Here is an 11365-nt window from a genome sequence, read left to right on the forward strand (position 1 = left end):
GTGAGTGATGAGGGAGTGAGTGATGAGTGAGTGAGTGATGAGGGAGTGAGAGTGAGTGAGTGATGAGGGAGTGAGTGATGAGTGAGTGTGGGAGTGATGGAGTGAGTGATGAGAGGAGTGAGTGGATGAGGGAGTGAGTGATGAGTGAGTGAGTGATGAGTGAGTGATGAGGGAGTGAGTGATGAGGGAGTGAGTGAGTGAGTGCTCCTTTCCATTCAGTCACACTGTTGGGGTGAAGACTGGACCCAGCAGCCTGGGGCTGGGAAACATGCAACTCCGGGTGCAGGGGGTGAGCTGCTGGTCGGCCAGCCGAGCTGCCAGTGCCGGCGGGCGGAGCCAGGGAGGGGGCGGGGTTAGCGGCTGGTCGGCCAGCCGGCTTTTTGGCGCCAAAAGCGGCGGCGGTTGTCCGGCGGCCCCGGAGTGAGGGAGAGGCCCCGGGCGGGATGAGTGCGGCCCCGGCGGGCAGCCAGAGGGCCGGGGCCGGTAAGTGACCTCAGCGATCCGGCTCCATAGCAAAAACACCTCAAACTGTAACCCCGGCGGAGAGACCCCGGCCCTCCCCCCCACCCCTCTACCCCCACCCGACCCTCCCCCCCCACCCCTCTACCCCCACCCGACCCTCCCCCCCCACCCCTCTACCCCCACCCGACCCTCCCCCCCCACCCCTCTACCCCCACCCGACCCTCCCCCCCAACCCCTCTACCCCCACCCGACCCTCCCCCCCCACCCCTCTACCCCCACCCGACCCTCCCCCCCAACCCGGCCCTCCCCGCCCCTCCCCCCCCCCCACCCGGCCCTCCCCCACGCCCCTCTCCCCAACCCACCCGGCCCTCCCCCGCCCCTCCCCCCCCCCCCACCCGGCCCTCCCCCACGCCCCTCCCCCCCCCCCCACCCGGCCCTCCCCCACGCCCCTCTCCCCAACCCACCCGGCCCTCCCCCACGCCCCTCTCCCCACCCACCCGGCCCTCCCCCACGCCCCCTCCCCACCCCCCGGCCCTCCCCCACGCCCCTCCCCCAACCCACCCGGCCCTCCCCCACGCCCCTCTCCCCAACCCACCCGCCCCTCCCCCACGCCCCTCTCCCCAACCCACCCGCCCCTCCCCCACGCCCCTCCCCCCGACCCGACCCTCCCCCACCCCACTACCCCCCGCCCCCCCCCGGTAATATAGAATTGTATGACAGCGAGTGAAAAGTCAAAATGTAGTGAACAGCAAATGATGATGGAAAGATTAATAAGGAAGGAAAAATTAGAGTACGAGAGAAAGATAGAAATGTAAGCGTTAGAATTTCTGTGCTTTTAAAAGGAAAAGAGTTTATTTTTAATTAGTGTCACAAATGAGGCTTACGTTAACACCGCAGTGAAGTTACCGGGAAAATCCCCCCATCGTCACACTCCTGTTTGGGTCCACTAAGGGAGAATTTAGCACGGCTAATGCACCCTAACCAGCACGTCTTTCAGACTGTGGGAGGAAACCGGAGGAAACCCACACAGACACGGGGAGGACGTGAAGACTCCACACAGGCATTGACCCAAGTCGGGAATCGAACCCAGGTCCCTGGTGCTGTGAGACAGCAGTGCTAACCCACTGTGTCACCGTGCTGCTGGGAATCGAACCCGGGTCCCTGATGCTGTCAGACAGCAGTGCTAACCCACTGTGTCACCGTGCTGCCGGGAATCAAACCCGGGGTCCCTGGCACTGTGAGGCAGCAGCGCTAACCCACTGTGTCACCGTGCTGCTGGGAATCGAACCTGGGTCCCTGGCGCTGTGAGGCAGCAGCGCTAACCCACTGTGTCACCGTGCTGCTGGGAATCGAACCCGGGTCCCTGGCGCTGTGAGACAGCAGTGCTAACCCACTGTGTCACGGTGCTGCTGGGAATCGAACCCGGGTCCCTGGGGCTGTGAGACAGCAGTGCTAACCCACTGTGTCACCGTGCTGCTGGGAATCGAACCTGGGTCCCTGGCGCTGTGAGGCAGCAGTGCTAACCCACTGTGTCACCGTGCTGCTGGGAATCGAACCCGGGTCCCTGGCGCTGTGAGACAGCAGTGCTAACCCACTGTGTCACCGTGCTGCCGGGAATCAAACCCGGGGTCCCTGGCACTGTGGGACAGCAGTGCTAACCCACTGTGTCACCGTGCTGCTGGGAATCGAACCTGGGTCCCTGGCGCTGTGAGGCAGCAGTGCTAACCCACTGTGTCACCGTGCTGCTGGGAATCGAACCCGGGTCCCTGGGGCTGTGAGGCAGCAGTGCTAACCCACTGTGTCACCGTGCTGCTGGGAATCGAACCCGGGTCCCTGGCGCTGTGAGACAGCAGTGCTAACCCACTGTGTCACCGTGCTGCTGGGAATCGAACCCGGGTCCCTGGGGCTGTGAGACATCAGTGCTAACCCACTGTGTCACCGTGCTGCTGGGAATCGAACCCGGGTCCCTGGCGCTGTGAGGCAGCAGTGCTAACCCACTGTGTCACCGTGTTGCTGGGAATTGAACCCGGGTCCCTGGCGCTGTGAGGCAGCAGTGCTAACCCACTGTGTCACCGTGCTGCTGGGAATCGAACCCGGGTCCCTGGCGCTGTGAGACAGCAGTGCTAACCCACTGTGTCACCGTGCTGCTGGGAATCGAACCCGGGTCCCTGGGGCTGTGAGACATCAGTGCTAACCCACTGTGTCACCGTGCTGCTGGGAATCGAACCCAGGTCCCTGGGGCTGTGAGACATCAGTGCTAACCCACTGTGTCACCGTGCTGCTGGGAATCGAACCCGGGTCCCTGGGGCTGTGAGACAGCAGTGCTAACCCACTGTGTCACCGTGCTGCTGGGAATCGAACCCGGGTCCCTGGCTGGGGAGACATCAGTGCTAACCCACTGTGTCACCGTGCTGCTGGGAATCGAACCCGGGTCCCTGGGGCTGTGAGGCAGCAGTGCTAACCCACTGTGTCACCGTGCTGCTGGGAATCGAACCTGGGTCCCTGGCGCTGTGAGGCAGCAGTGCTAACCCACTGTGTCACCGTGCTGCTGGGAATCGAACCCGGGTCCCTGGTGCTGTGAGGCAGCAGTGCTAACCCACTGTGTCACCATGCTGCTGGGAATCGAACCCGGGTCCCTGGCGCTGTGAGACAGCAGTGCTAACCCACTGTGTCACCGTGCTGCTGGGAATCGAACCCGGGTCCCTGGGGCTGTGAGGCAGCAGTGCTAACCCACTGTGTCACCGTGCTGCTGGGAATCGAACCCGGGTCCCTGGGGCTGTGAGGCAGCAGCGCTAACGCACTGTGTCACCGTGCTGCTGGGAATCGAACCCGGGTCCCTGGCGCTGTGAGACAGCAGTGCTAACCCACTGTGTCACCGTGCCGCCCCCACTTGACGATCACTTTGCTGCTTTCAGCTGTCCATCCAATTTCTTTGAACTCCTTCCTGCCCCTTTAGAACAAAGAGAATTCCAGCACAGGAACAGGCCCTTCGGCCCCTCCAAGCCTGCACCGACCATGCTGCCCGACTGAACTAAAACCCCCTACCCTTCCAGGGACCAGATCCCTCTATTCCCATCCTATTCATGTATTTGTCAAGATGCCCTTTAAAACTCACTATCGTATCTGCTTCCACTCCCTCCCCCAGCAACAGGTTTTCATAGAATCACAGAATCCCCACAATGCAGAAGGAGGCCATTTGGCCCATCGAGTCTGTGCTGACTACAATCTCACCCAGGCCCTATCCCCATAACCCCATGCATTTACCCTAGCTAATCCTCTGATACTAAGGGTCAATTTAGCACGGCCAATCCACCTAACCTACAGACTGTGGGAGGCTTCCGGAGGAAACCCATGCAGACACAGGGAGAATGTGCAGACTCCACACAGAAAGTGACCCAAGCTGGGAATCGAACCCAGGTTCCTGTTGCTGGGAGACAGCAGCGCTAACCACTGTGCCGGCGCATGTTCATAGAATCACAGAATCCTGCAGTGAAGAAAGAGGCCCTTCGGCCCATCAAGACTGCACCAAACACAATCCCACCCAGGCCCTACCCCCATATCCCTACATATTATACCCACTAATCCCTCTAACCTATGCATCCCTGGACAATAAGGGGCAATTTCTTAGCATGGCCAATCAACCTAACCCGCACATCTTTGGATTGAGAGAGGAAACCGGAGTGCCCGGCAGAAACCCACGCAGACACGAGGAGAATGTGCAAACTCCACACAGACAGTGACCCGAGCTGGGAATTCAACCCAGGACCCTGGAGCTGTGAAGCAGCAGTGCTAACCACTGCGCTACCGTGCTGCCCCGTTCCATGTTCCAGGCACCCACCACCCTCTGTGTAAAATTAAAAACCTGCCTCATACATCTCCTTTAAACATTGCCCCTCACACCTTAAACCTGTGCTCCCTGGTAATTGACTCTTCCACCCTGGGAAGAAGCTTCTGACTATCCACTCTGTCCGTGCCCCTCAGAAATCTACAAGATTATATCAGGTCTCCCCCTCAACCTCTGTCGTTCCAGTGAGAACAAACCAAGTTTCTCCAACCTCTCCTGACAGCTAACGCCCTCCGTACCGGACGTTTCTGTGGTATCTCTTTCACCTCTGAAATGCAGTGAACTTGTTGTTCTTCCCTCACTTGTCTCTTCTGTTTCCCCCTCCGCAGAGCTGGCTGAGGCTGTGGAGGAGTTAGCCAAGGAGCTGGAGAGATTTCAGCAAAATGCGCAGAAGATTGTCGAGTACCAGGCCTCGCTGCTTCGCGTCAATAAGTTAATGGTAAGAAGCTGGTCTCTTTGCTTTCCTGTTCTGCCTGCTTTAACCCAGAGAGCCCCCGAGTTTTCAGCGATCTCACCGTGCTCCGTGTTCATCGATAAGTTAAAAGCAAAATACTGTGGGATTCTGGAATCTGAACCAAAAACAGAGAATGCTGGAAAATCTCAGCAGGTCTGATGGCATCTGTGGAGAGAGAATAGAACCAACGTTTCGAGTCTGGGTGAACATAAGAACATAAGAAATAGGAGCAGGAGGAGGCCGTCTAGCCCCTCGAGCCTGCCCCGCCATTCAATAAGATCATGGCTGATCTGTCGTGGCTCAGTTCCACCTTCCCGCCCTCTCCCCATAACCCTTAATCCCCTCGCTTATCAAAAACCCGTCAACCCGCGTCTTAAAAATATTTAGCGAGGCAGCCTCCACCACGTCAACGGGCAGAGAATTCCAGAGATTCACCACCCTTTGAGTGAAGAAGTTCCTCCTCAACTCCGTTCTAAACCTTTATCTTGAGGCTGTGCCCCCTAGTCCTACTGTCCTTTCTGAGCAGGAAGAGTCTCTCCACCTCTATCCTATCCATCCCATTCATCATCTTATATGTCTCAATGAGATCTCCCCTCATTCTTCTAAACTCTAACGAGTACAAGCCTAGTTTATTCAGCCTCTCCTCATAGTACACCTTCCTCAGGGCACCTCTGATGAACCAGAATTGAAACATTGGCTCTATTCTCCCTCTGCAGATGCTGTCAGACCTGCTGAGATTTTCCAGCATTCTGTGTTTTTGGTTCGTCGATAAAGGTTTGATTGTTCTCTGAGACCAGAATTTAAGTAGTGTTTCCCAGACCTCCATCCTCACTCTGCTAAGACGGGTGTTGATGAATCTCGGGGAGGGTGGTCCTGAACTCCCTCCCCTCCACTCACACAGCTTGACCATAAGATGGGGGGGGTGGGGGAGGGGGAGGTGTTGAAGGAGGCCATTTGGCCCGTCGAGACTGCTCCACTGCCATCCAACGAGATCATAACTGATCTGATGTGATAATCCTCAGCTTCACTTTCCCGCCTTATCCCCATAACATTTGATTCCCTGACTGATTAAAAAAAATCTGCCCACCTCAGCCTTGAACATACATAATGACCCGGGACAGCACGGTGGCACAGTGGGTTAGCATTGCTGCCTCACAGCGCCAGGGACTCGGGTTCAGTTCTGGCCTTGGGTCACCGTCTGTGTGGAGTCTGCACATTCTCCCTGTGTCTGCGTGGGTTTCCCCCGGATGCTCCAGTTTCCTCCCACAGTCCAAAAGATGTGCAGGTTAGGTGGATTGGCCGTGCTAAATTGCCCCTTAGTGCTCAAAGACAGAGAGACTAGGGGAATGAGGCCATTCAGCCCTTCCAGCCTGCTCCTCCATTCATTATGATCATAGCCGATCATCTAACTCAATAGCCTAATCCCCCACCCCTCCGCGCCCCTGTTTGGGTACTCAAAGTCTGAAAGACGTGCTGGTTAGATACATTGGCTGTGCTAAATTCTCCCTCCCCCAAGTAGACACTGGAATGTAGCGACTCAGGGATTTTCACAGTAACTTCATTGCAGTGTTAATGTAAGCCGTTCTTGTAACTAATAAATAAACTTTTGTTTTTCTCTGGCTGTTCACCTCTGGCATTTTCTGTGATTTATCCTTTCTCTAGGGGATTTATTTCTTAGACTCTGTGCGTTGTTAATCACGGGCTTGCTGTTCTTTATTGCAGTGTTTCTGGATGGAGAACACGCAGGAATTGATAAAACATCGCAGGCAGATGAATCAGCCTTCAGTGTCCACGCTAAAACTGCTCAGGAAGTGATCTCGGCCACTACCCTCCACACCTAGAAATGGCCAGCAGCTCCGCTGTCTCCTCTGTGTGTGTGTGTGCGCGCGCGCACAAGTACAGCGTGAGTGTGCATGCATGCATGTGTGTAAATTCCCCCATCCTGGCATTCTGTGTGTTTGAGTGTGTGCGTGTGTGTAAATTTCCTTCTCCTGCACTGTATGCATGTTTGTGTGCAAGTGTGTGTGTGTAAATGTCCTTCTCCTGCGCTGTATGTGTGTTTCTGTGCATGCGTGTGTGTAAATTTCCTTCTCCTGCGCTGCGTGACATGAATGTGTGTTCGGGTGTGTGTAAAGCTGTTCTTTTTGGAGGTGAGCGCTCCCTCAGCTCTCGTGCTTTCTCACAGTTGCTGAGGGGGTCATCTCTCTCCTGACAGACAGAGGACATGAGATGGGTAGTTTACTGACTGTTTCTTCCGTGCGTCAGTCACTGCCTGCTGCTGAATCTCACACTCCGCTGGCCCCTCTGATCCAAATGGAAGCTGCATAATCTACCCTCCCCATCCCACCCCTCCCACTGAGGGACCTGGGGAAGCCAAGCGTGGAGATTTACAGCAAACCTGACACTGAGCAAGCTCAAAGACCTGGAGTGAAACTTGATTCAAACCAAGCATCCTAGCACATTCACCCACTTGCCCCTCGGATGCTGTTTTCTCTTTGTACTCACTGAGGGTATCAGTGTCTTTCACTTTATATTTATGTATCAATAAACTATGTCCCAGCATCCAATCTCTCACTGTTTTCAGCCTCACTGTTTTGTCGTCGCTCTCTAGCTGTCAGCATCACGTGCGCTCTCTGTCTTTCCCGATCTCTGTGTGGAATCTGGCACTGACCGCATGTCCTTGTTGTTCAGTTCTGTCACTTTGTCCCTTGTGCGCCTGCTGTTGACTTATTAGAGTGTTGCCAACACATCTTCAGCTGAAGCTTGTCATCCTCAACCAGCTCCGGAAAGCTCAGACCATAAGACATAGGAACAGAATGAGGCCACTCAGCCCATCGAGTCTGCTCCCCCATTCGATCATGGCTGATATTTTTCTCATCTCCATTTTCCTTCCTTTTCCCCATAACCCCTGATCCCCTTATTAATCAGGAACCTATCTATCTCTGTCTTAAAGACACTCAGTGACCCGGCCTCCTCTGCGGCAAAGAGTTCCACAGATTCCCCACTCTCTGGCTGAAGAAATTCCTCCTCATCTCTGTTTTAAAGGATCGTCCCTTTAGCCTGAGGTTGTGCTCTCTGGTTCTAGTTTCTCCTACTAAAGGAAACATCCTCTCCACGTCCACTCTATCCAGGGCCTCGCAGTATCCTGTAAGTTTCAATAAGATTCCACCCCCCCTCATCCTTCTAAACTCCAACGAGTACAGACCCAGAGTCCTCAACCCATTCCTCATCCGACAAGCTCTTCATTCCAGGGATCATTCTTGTGAACCTCCTCTGGACCCTTTCCAAGGCCCGGCACATCCTTCCTTAGATACGGGGCCCAAAACTGCTCACAATTCTCCAAATGGGGTCTGACCAGAGCCTTATACAGCCTCAGAAGTCCATCCCTGCTCTTGTATTCTAGCCTTCTCCACATGAATGCTAACATTGCATTTGCCTTCCTAACTGCTGACTGAACCTGCACGTTAACCTTAAGAGAATAAATACTCTGAAATAAATCATTGCAGAAATTACATTTCTAATCATTACAAACAGTGTAAAAAATAGTCATATTTACAATATTTTACAGTGCTCAGTTCCAAGTCATCACATTCATTACAGTTCAGTTTTTTCAACAAACTGTATACATTCCTCATGGCACAGTGCTCCAGTGGTTAGCACTGCCGCCTCTCAGGGCCAGGGACCCAAGTTCAATTCCTGGCCTTGGGTCACTGTCTGTGTGACATTTGCAAGCTCCCCCCATGTCTGTGTGGGTTTCCTCTGGGTGCTCTGGTTTTCTCCCACAGTCCAAAAATGTGCGGGTTAGGTGGACTGGCCGTGCTAAATTGCCCCTTAGTGTCCAAAGATGTGCAGGTTAGGGTGGATTGGCCGTGCTAAATTGCCCCTTAGTGTCCAAAGATGTGTTGGTTAGGGGGATTGGCCATGCTAAATTGCCCCTGAGTGCCAGGGGGACTAGCTAGGCTAAATGCATGGGGTTATGGGGAGAGCATCTGTGGGGGATTGTGGTCAGTGCACTCGATGGGCAGAATGTCCTTCTGCACTGTAGGGTTCTACGATCCTCGCATTTCACTGTGTCGCACACTGTTACGCAGTCTGAGGGGGTTTTTTTTTTACTGTTACTGGGATGTCCTGTTACAGCCATGGGGAGTTCCCAGCCACAGCCTGAATGTGTGATCACTGTGTAAGAAATACAGCAGCTGGTTCACCCCCAGCACAGTATCCGTTCTGAGTTGACGCTCGAGGAAGAGGTGCGCGCTCTTCTTCGGATAGCACTGTGGAATTTTACACGCCCACCTCGCAGGGAAGCTGTGATCTGGATCGTTAACAACCTGCTGCCTTGTCAGAAAGAAAAAGATTCTCTTAACTGGGAGAGGATGAAGTTTTTAAATAATTTTCCTGGGGAGGCGGGGCACCATTGGGCAAGATCCAGCATTTGGTTCCCGTCGCTAAATGCCCTCTTGAACTGAGTGTCTCGCTCAGGCTATTTCAGAGGGAGGCAGCTAAGAGTTGACCACATTGCTGTGTGTGGGGAGCAGAGAGTCTGGAGTTACATGTAGCCCCGACTGGGTAAGGGCAGCAGATTTCCTTCCCTAAAGGACATTAGTGAACCAAAGATGTGCGGGCTAGATGGATAGGCCATGCCAAATTTCCCCTTAGTGTCGGGGGGAATAAGCAGGGTAAAAATGTGGGGACTGGGTGGGATTGTGGGTGTTGCAGACTCGATGGGCCAAATGGCCTCAGTCTGCAGTGAACGGCTTCGATGATCAGTGAACCAGATGGGATTTTTCTTAAACGACAATCGATGATAGTTGTCACCGTCATCGTTACTGAGACTAGCTCTCAATTCCAGATTTTAATAATTGAATTTAAATTCCCACTGGCTGCCTGTGGTGGGATTTGAACCCGTGTCTCTCCTAGAACATTACTTCAAACCCTCTGGATGACTAGTCCATTGGGATTCCCACTGCACCACCATCATTAGTTTGTATATTTTTTTAGTGCATTTTTAAAGTTACAAAGCCAATGCTCAGGGTGGATCAGAATCTATTCCTTGCCTGCTTGGGGTGGCACAGTAGCACAGTGGGTTAGCACTGCTGCCTCACAGCACCTGGGAGCCCGGGTTTGATTCCCGGCTTGGGTCACTGTCTGTGCGGAGTCTGCACATTCTCCGTGTCTGTGTGGGTTTCCTCCGTGTGCTCTGGTTTCCCCCTCCAGCATCTGAAAGACGTGCTGGTTAGGGTGCATTGGCCGTGCTAAATTCTCCCGCAGTGCATCTGAACAGGTGCCGGAATGTGGCGACTAGGGGAATTTCACAGTAACTTCATTGCAGTGTCAATGTAAGCCTTACCTGCGATTAATAAATAAACTTGTAAAAAATCTTTAAATTCCAATTGAATCTAATTCAGAGTCCCCACAAAGGTGACAAACAAGATCCAAGCTTGAAGATGCATCATTGCACCGCACCTTGGGCTTGGTCTTGGCCGAGTATTAGGGGAATGGAGAACTTCCGTCATTCAGTAAGATTGTGGCTGATCTAATTTTAATCTCAACTTCATGTTCCTGACTATTCCTGATGACCTTCCATCTCCTTGCTTATCAAGAACCTATCCAGTTCTGCCGCAAGATATTCAAGGACTCTAACCTTTGCAGGAAAAGAGTGTTCCAAAGTCCAAATGCGAGCTGATGCATTTTGGTAGATTGATCCAGGGCAGGATTTATTCAGTTAATGGTAGGACGTTGGGGAGAGTTACAGAACAAAGAGATCTTGGGGGACAGGTTCATAGCTCGTTGAAAGTGGAGTCACAGGGGGACAGAACGGTGAAGAAAGCATTCGGTATGCTTGGTTTCATTGGTCAGAACATTGAATACACGAGTCGGGATGTCTTCTTGAAGTTGTACAAGACATTGGTAAGGCCACACTTGGAATACTGTGTACAGTTCTGGTCACCCTATTATAGAAAAGATATTGTTAAACTAGAAAGAGTGGAGAAAAGATTTACTAGGATGCTACCAGGACTCAACGGTTTGAGTTATAAGGAGAGGCTGAACAGACTGAGACATTTTTCTCTGGAGCGTAGGAAACTGAGGGGTAGTCTTATAGAGGTCTACAAAATAATGAGGGGCACAGATCACAGCTAGTCAATATGCAAGTGCGAGGTGGTCCACTTTGGTAGGAATAATGGTAGGAAGGATTATTACTTGCGTGGCAAAAAACTGCAGCAGGCGACGGTGCAGAGGGACCTCGGGGTCCTTGTGCATGAGTCGCAAAAACCCAGCTTGCAGGTGCAGCAGGTGGTCAGGAAGGCGAATGGGATGCTGGCCTTCATAGCGAGGGGGATTGAATATAAAAGTAGGGAGGTCTTGCTGCAGCTGTATAGGGCACTGGTGAGGCTGCAGCTGGAGTACTGTGTGCAGTTTTGGGCGCCGTACTTACGCAAGGATGTTTTGGCCTTGGAGGGAGTGCAGAGGAGGTTTACTAGGCTGATACCGGAGTTGAGGGGGTTGAGCTATGAGGAAAGGCTGAATAAACTAGGCTTGTACTCGTTAGAGTTTAGAAGAATGAGGGGAGATCTCATTGAGACGTATAAGATGATGAATGGGATGGA

At 53.3% G+C, this 11365-nt stretch overlaps 1 long non-coding RNA gene across 1 annotated transcript; it reads left to right on the forward strand.

The window, feature by feature from the left end:
• Nucleotides 1–373: 373 nt before the first annotated feature.
• Nucleotides 374–7325, forward strand: LOC145340194 (uncharacterized). Its single transcript, XR_013886217.1, has 3 exons — nucleotides 374–483; nucleotides 4636–4745; nucleotides 6483–7325. It is a non-coding gene; the product is annotated as an uncharacterized LOC145340194 (long non-coding RNA).
• The last annotated feature ends 4040 nt before the right edge of the window (nucleotides 7326–11365 follow it).

This window comes from Carcharhinus amblyrhynchos, unplaced genomic scaffold, assembly GCF_965287045.1.
Source record: "Carcharhinus amblyrhynchos unplaced genomic scaffold, sCarAmb.v2.hapA scaffold_831, whole genome shotgun sequence".
Lineage (NCBI taxonomy): Eukaryota > Metazoa > Chordata > Chondrichthyes > Carcharhiniformes > Carcharhinidae > Carcharhinus > Carcharhinus amblyrhynchos.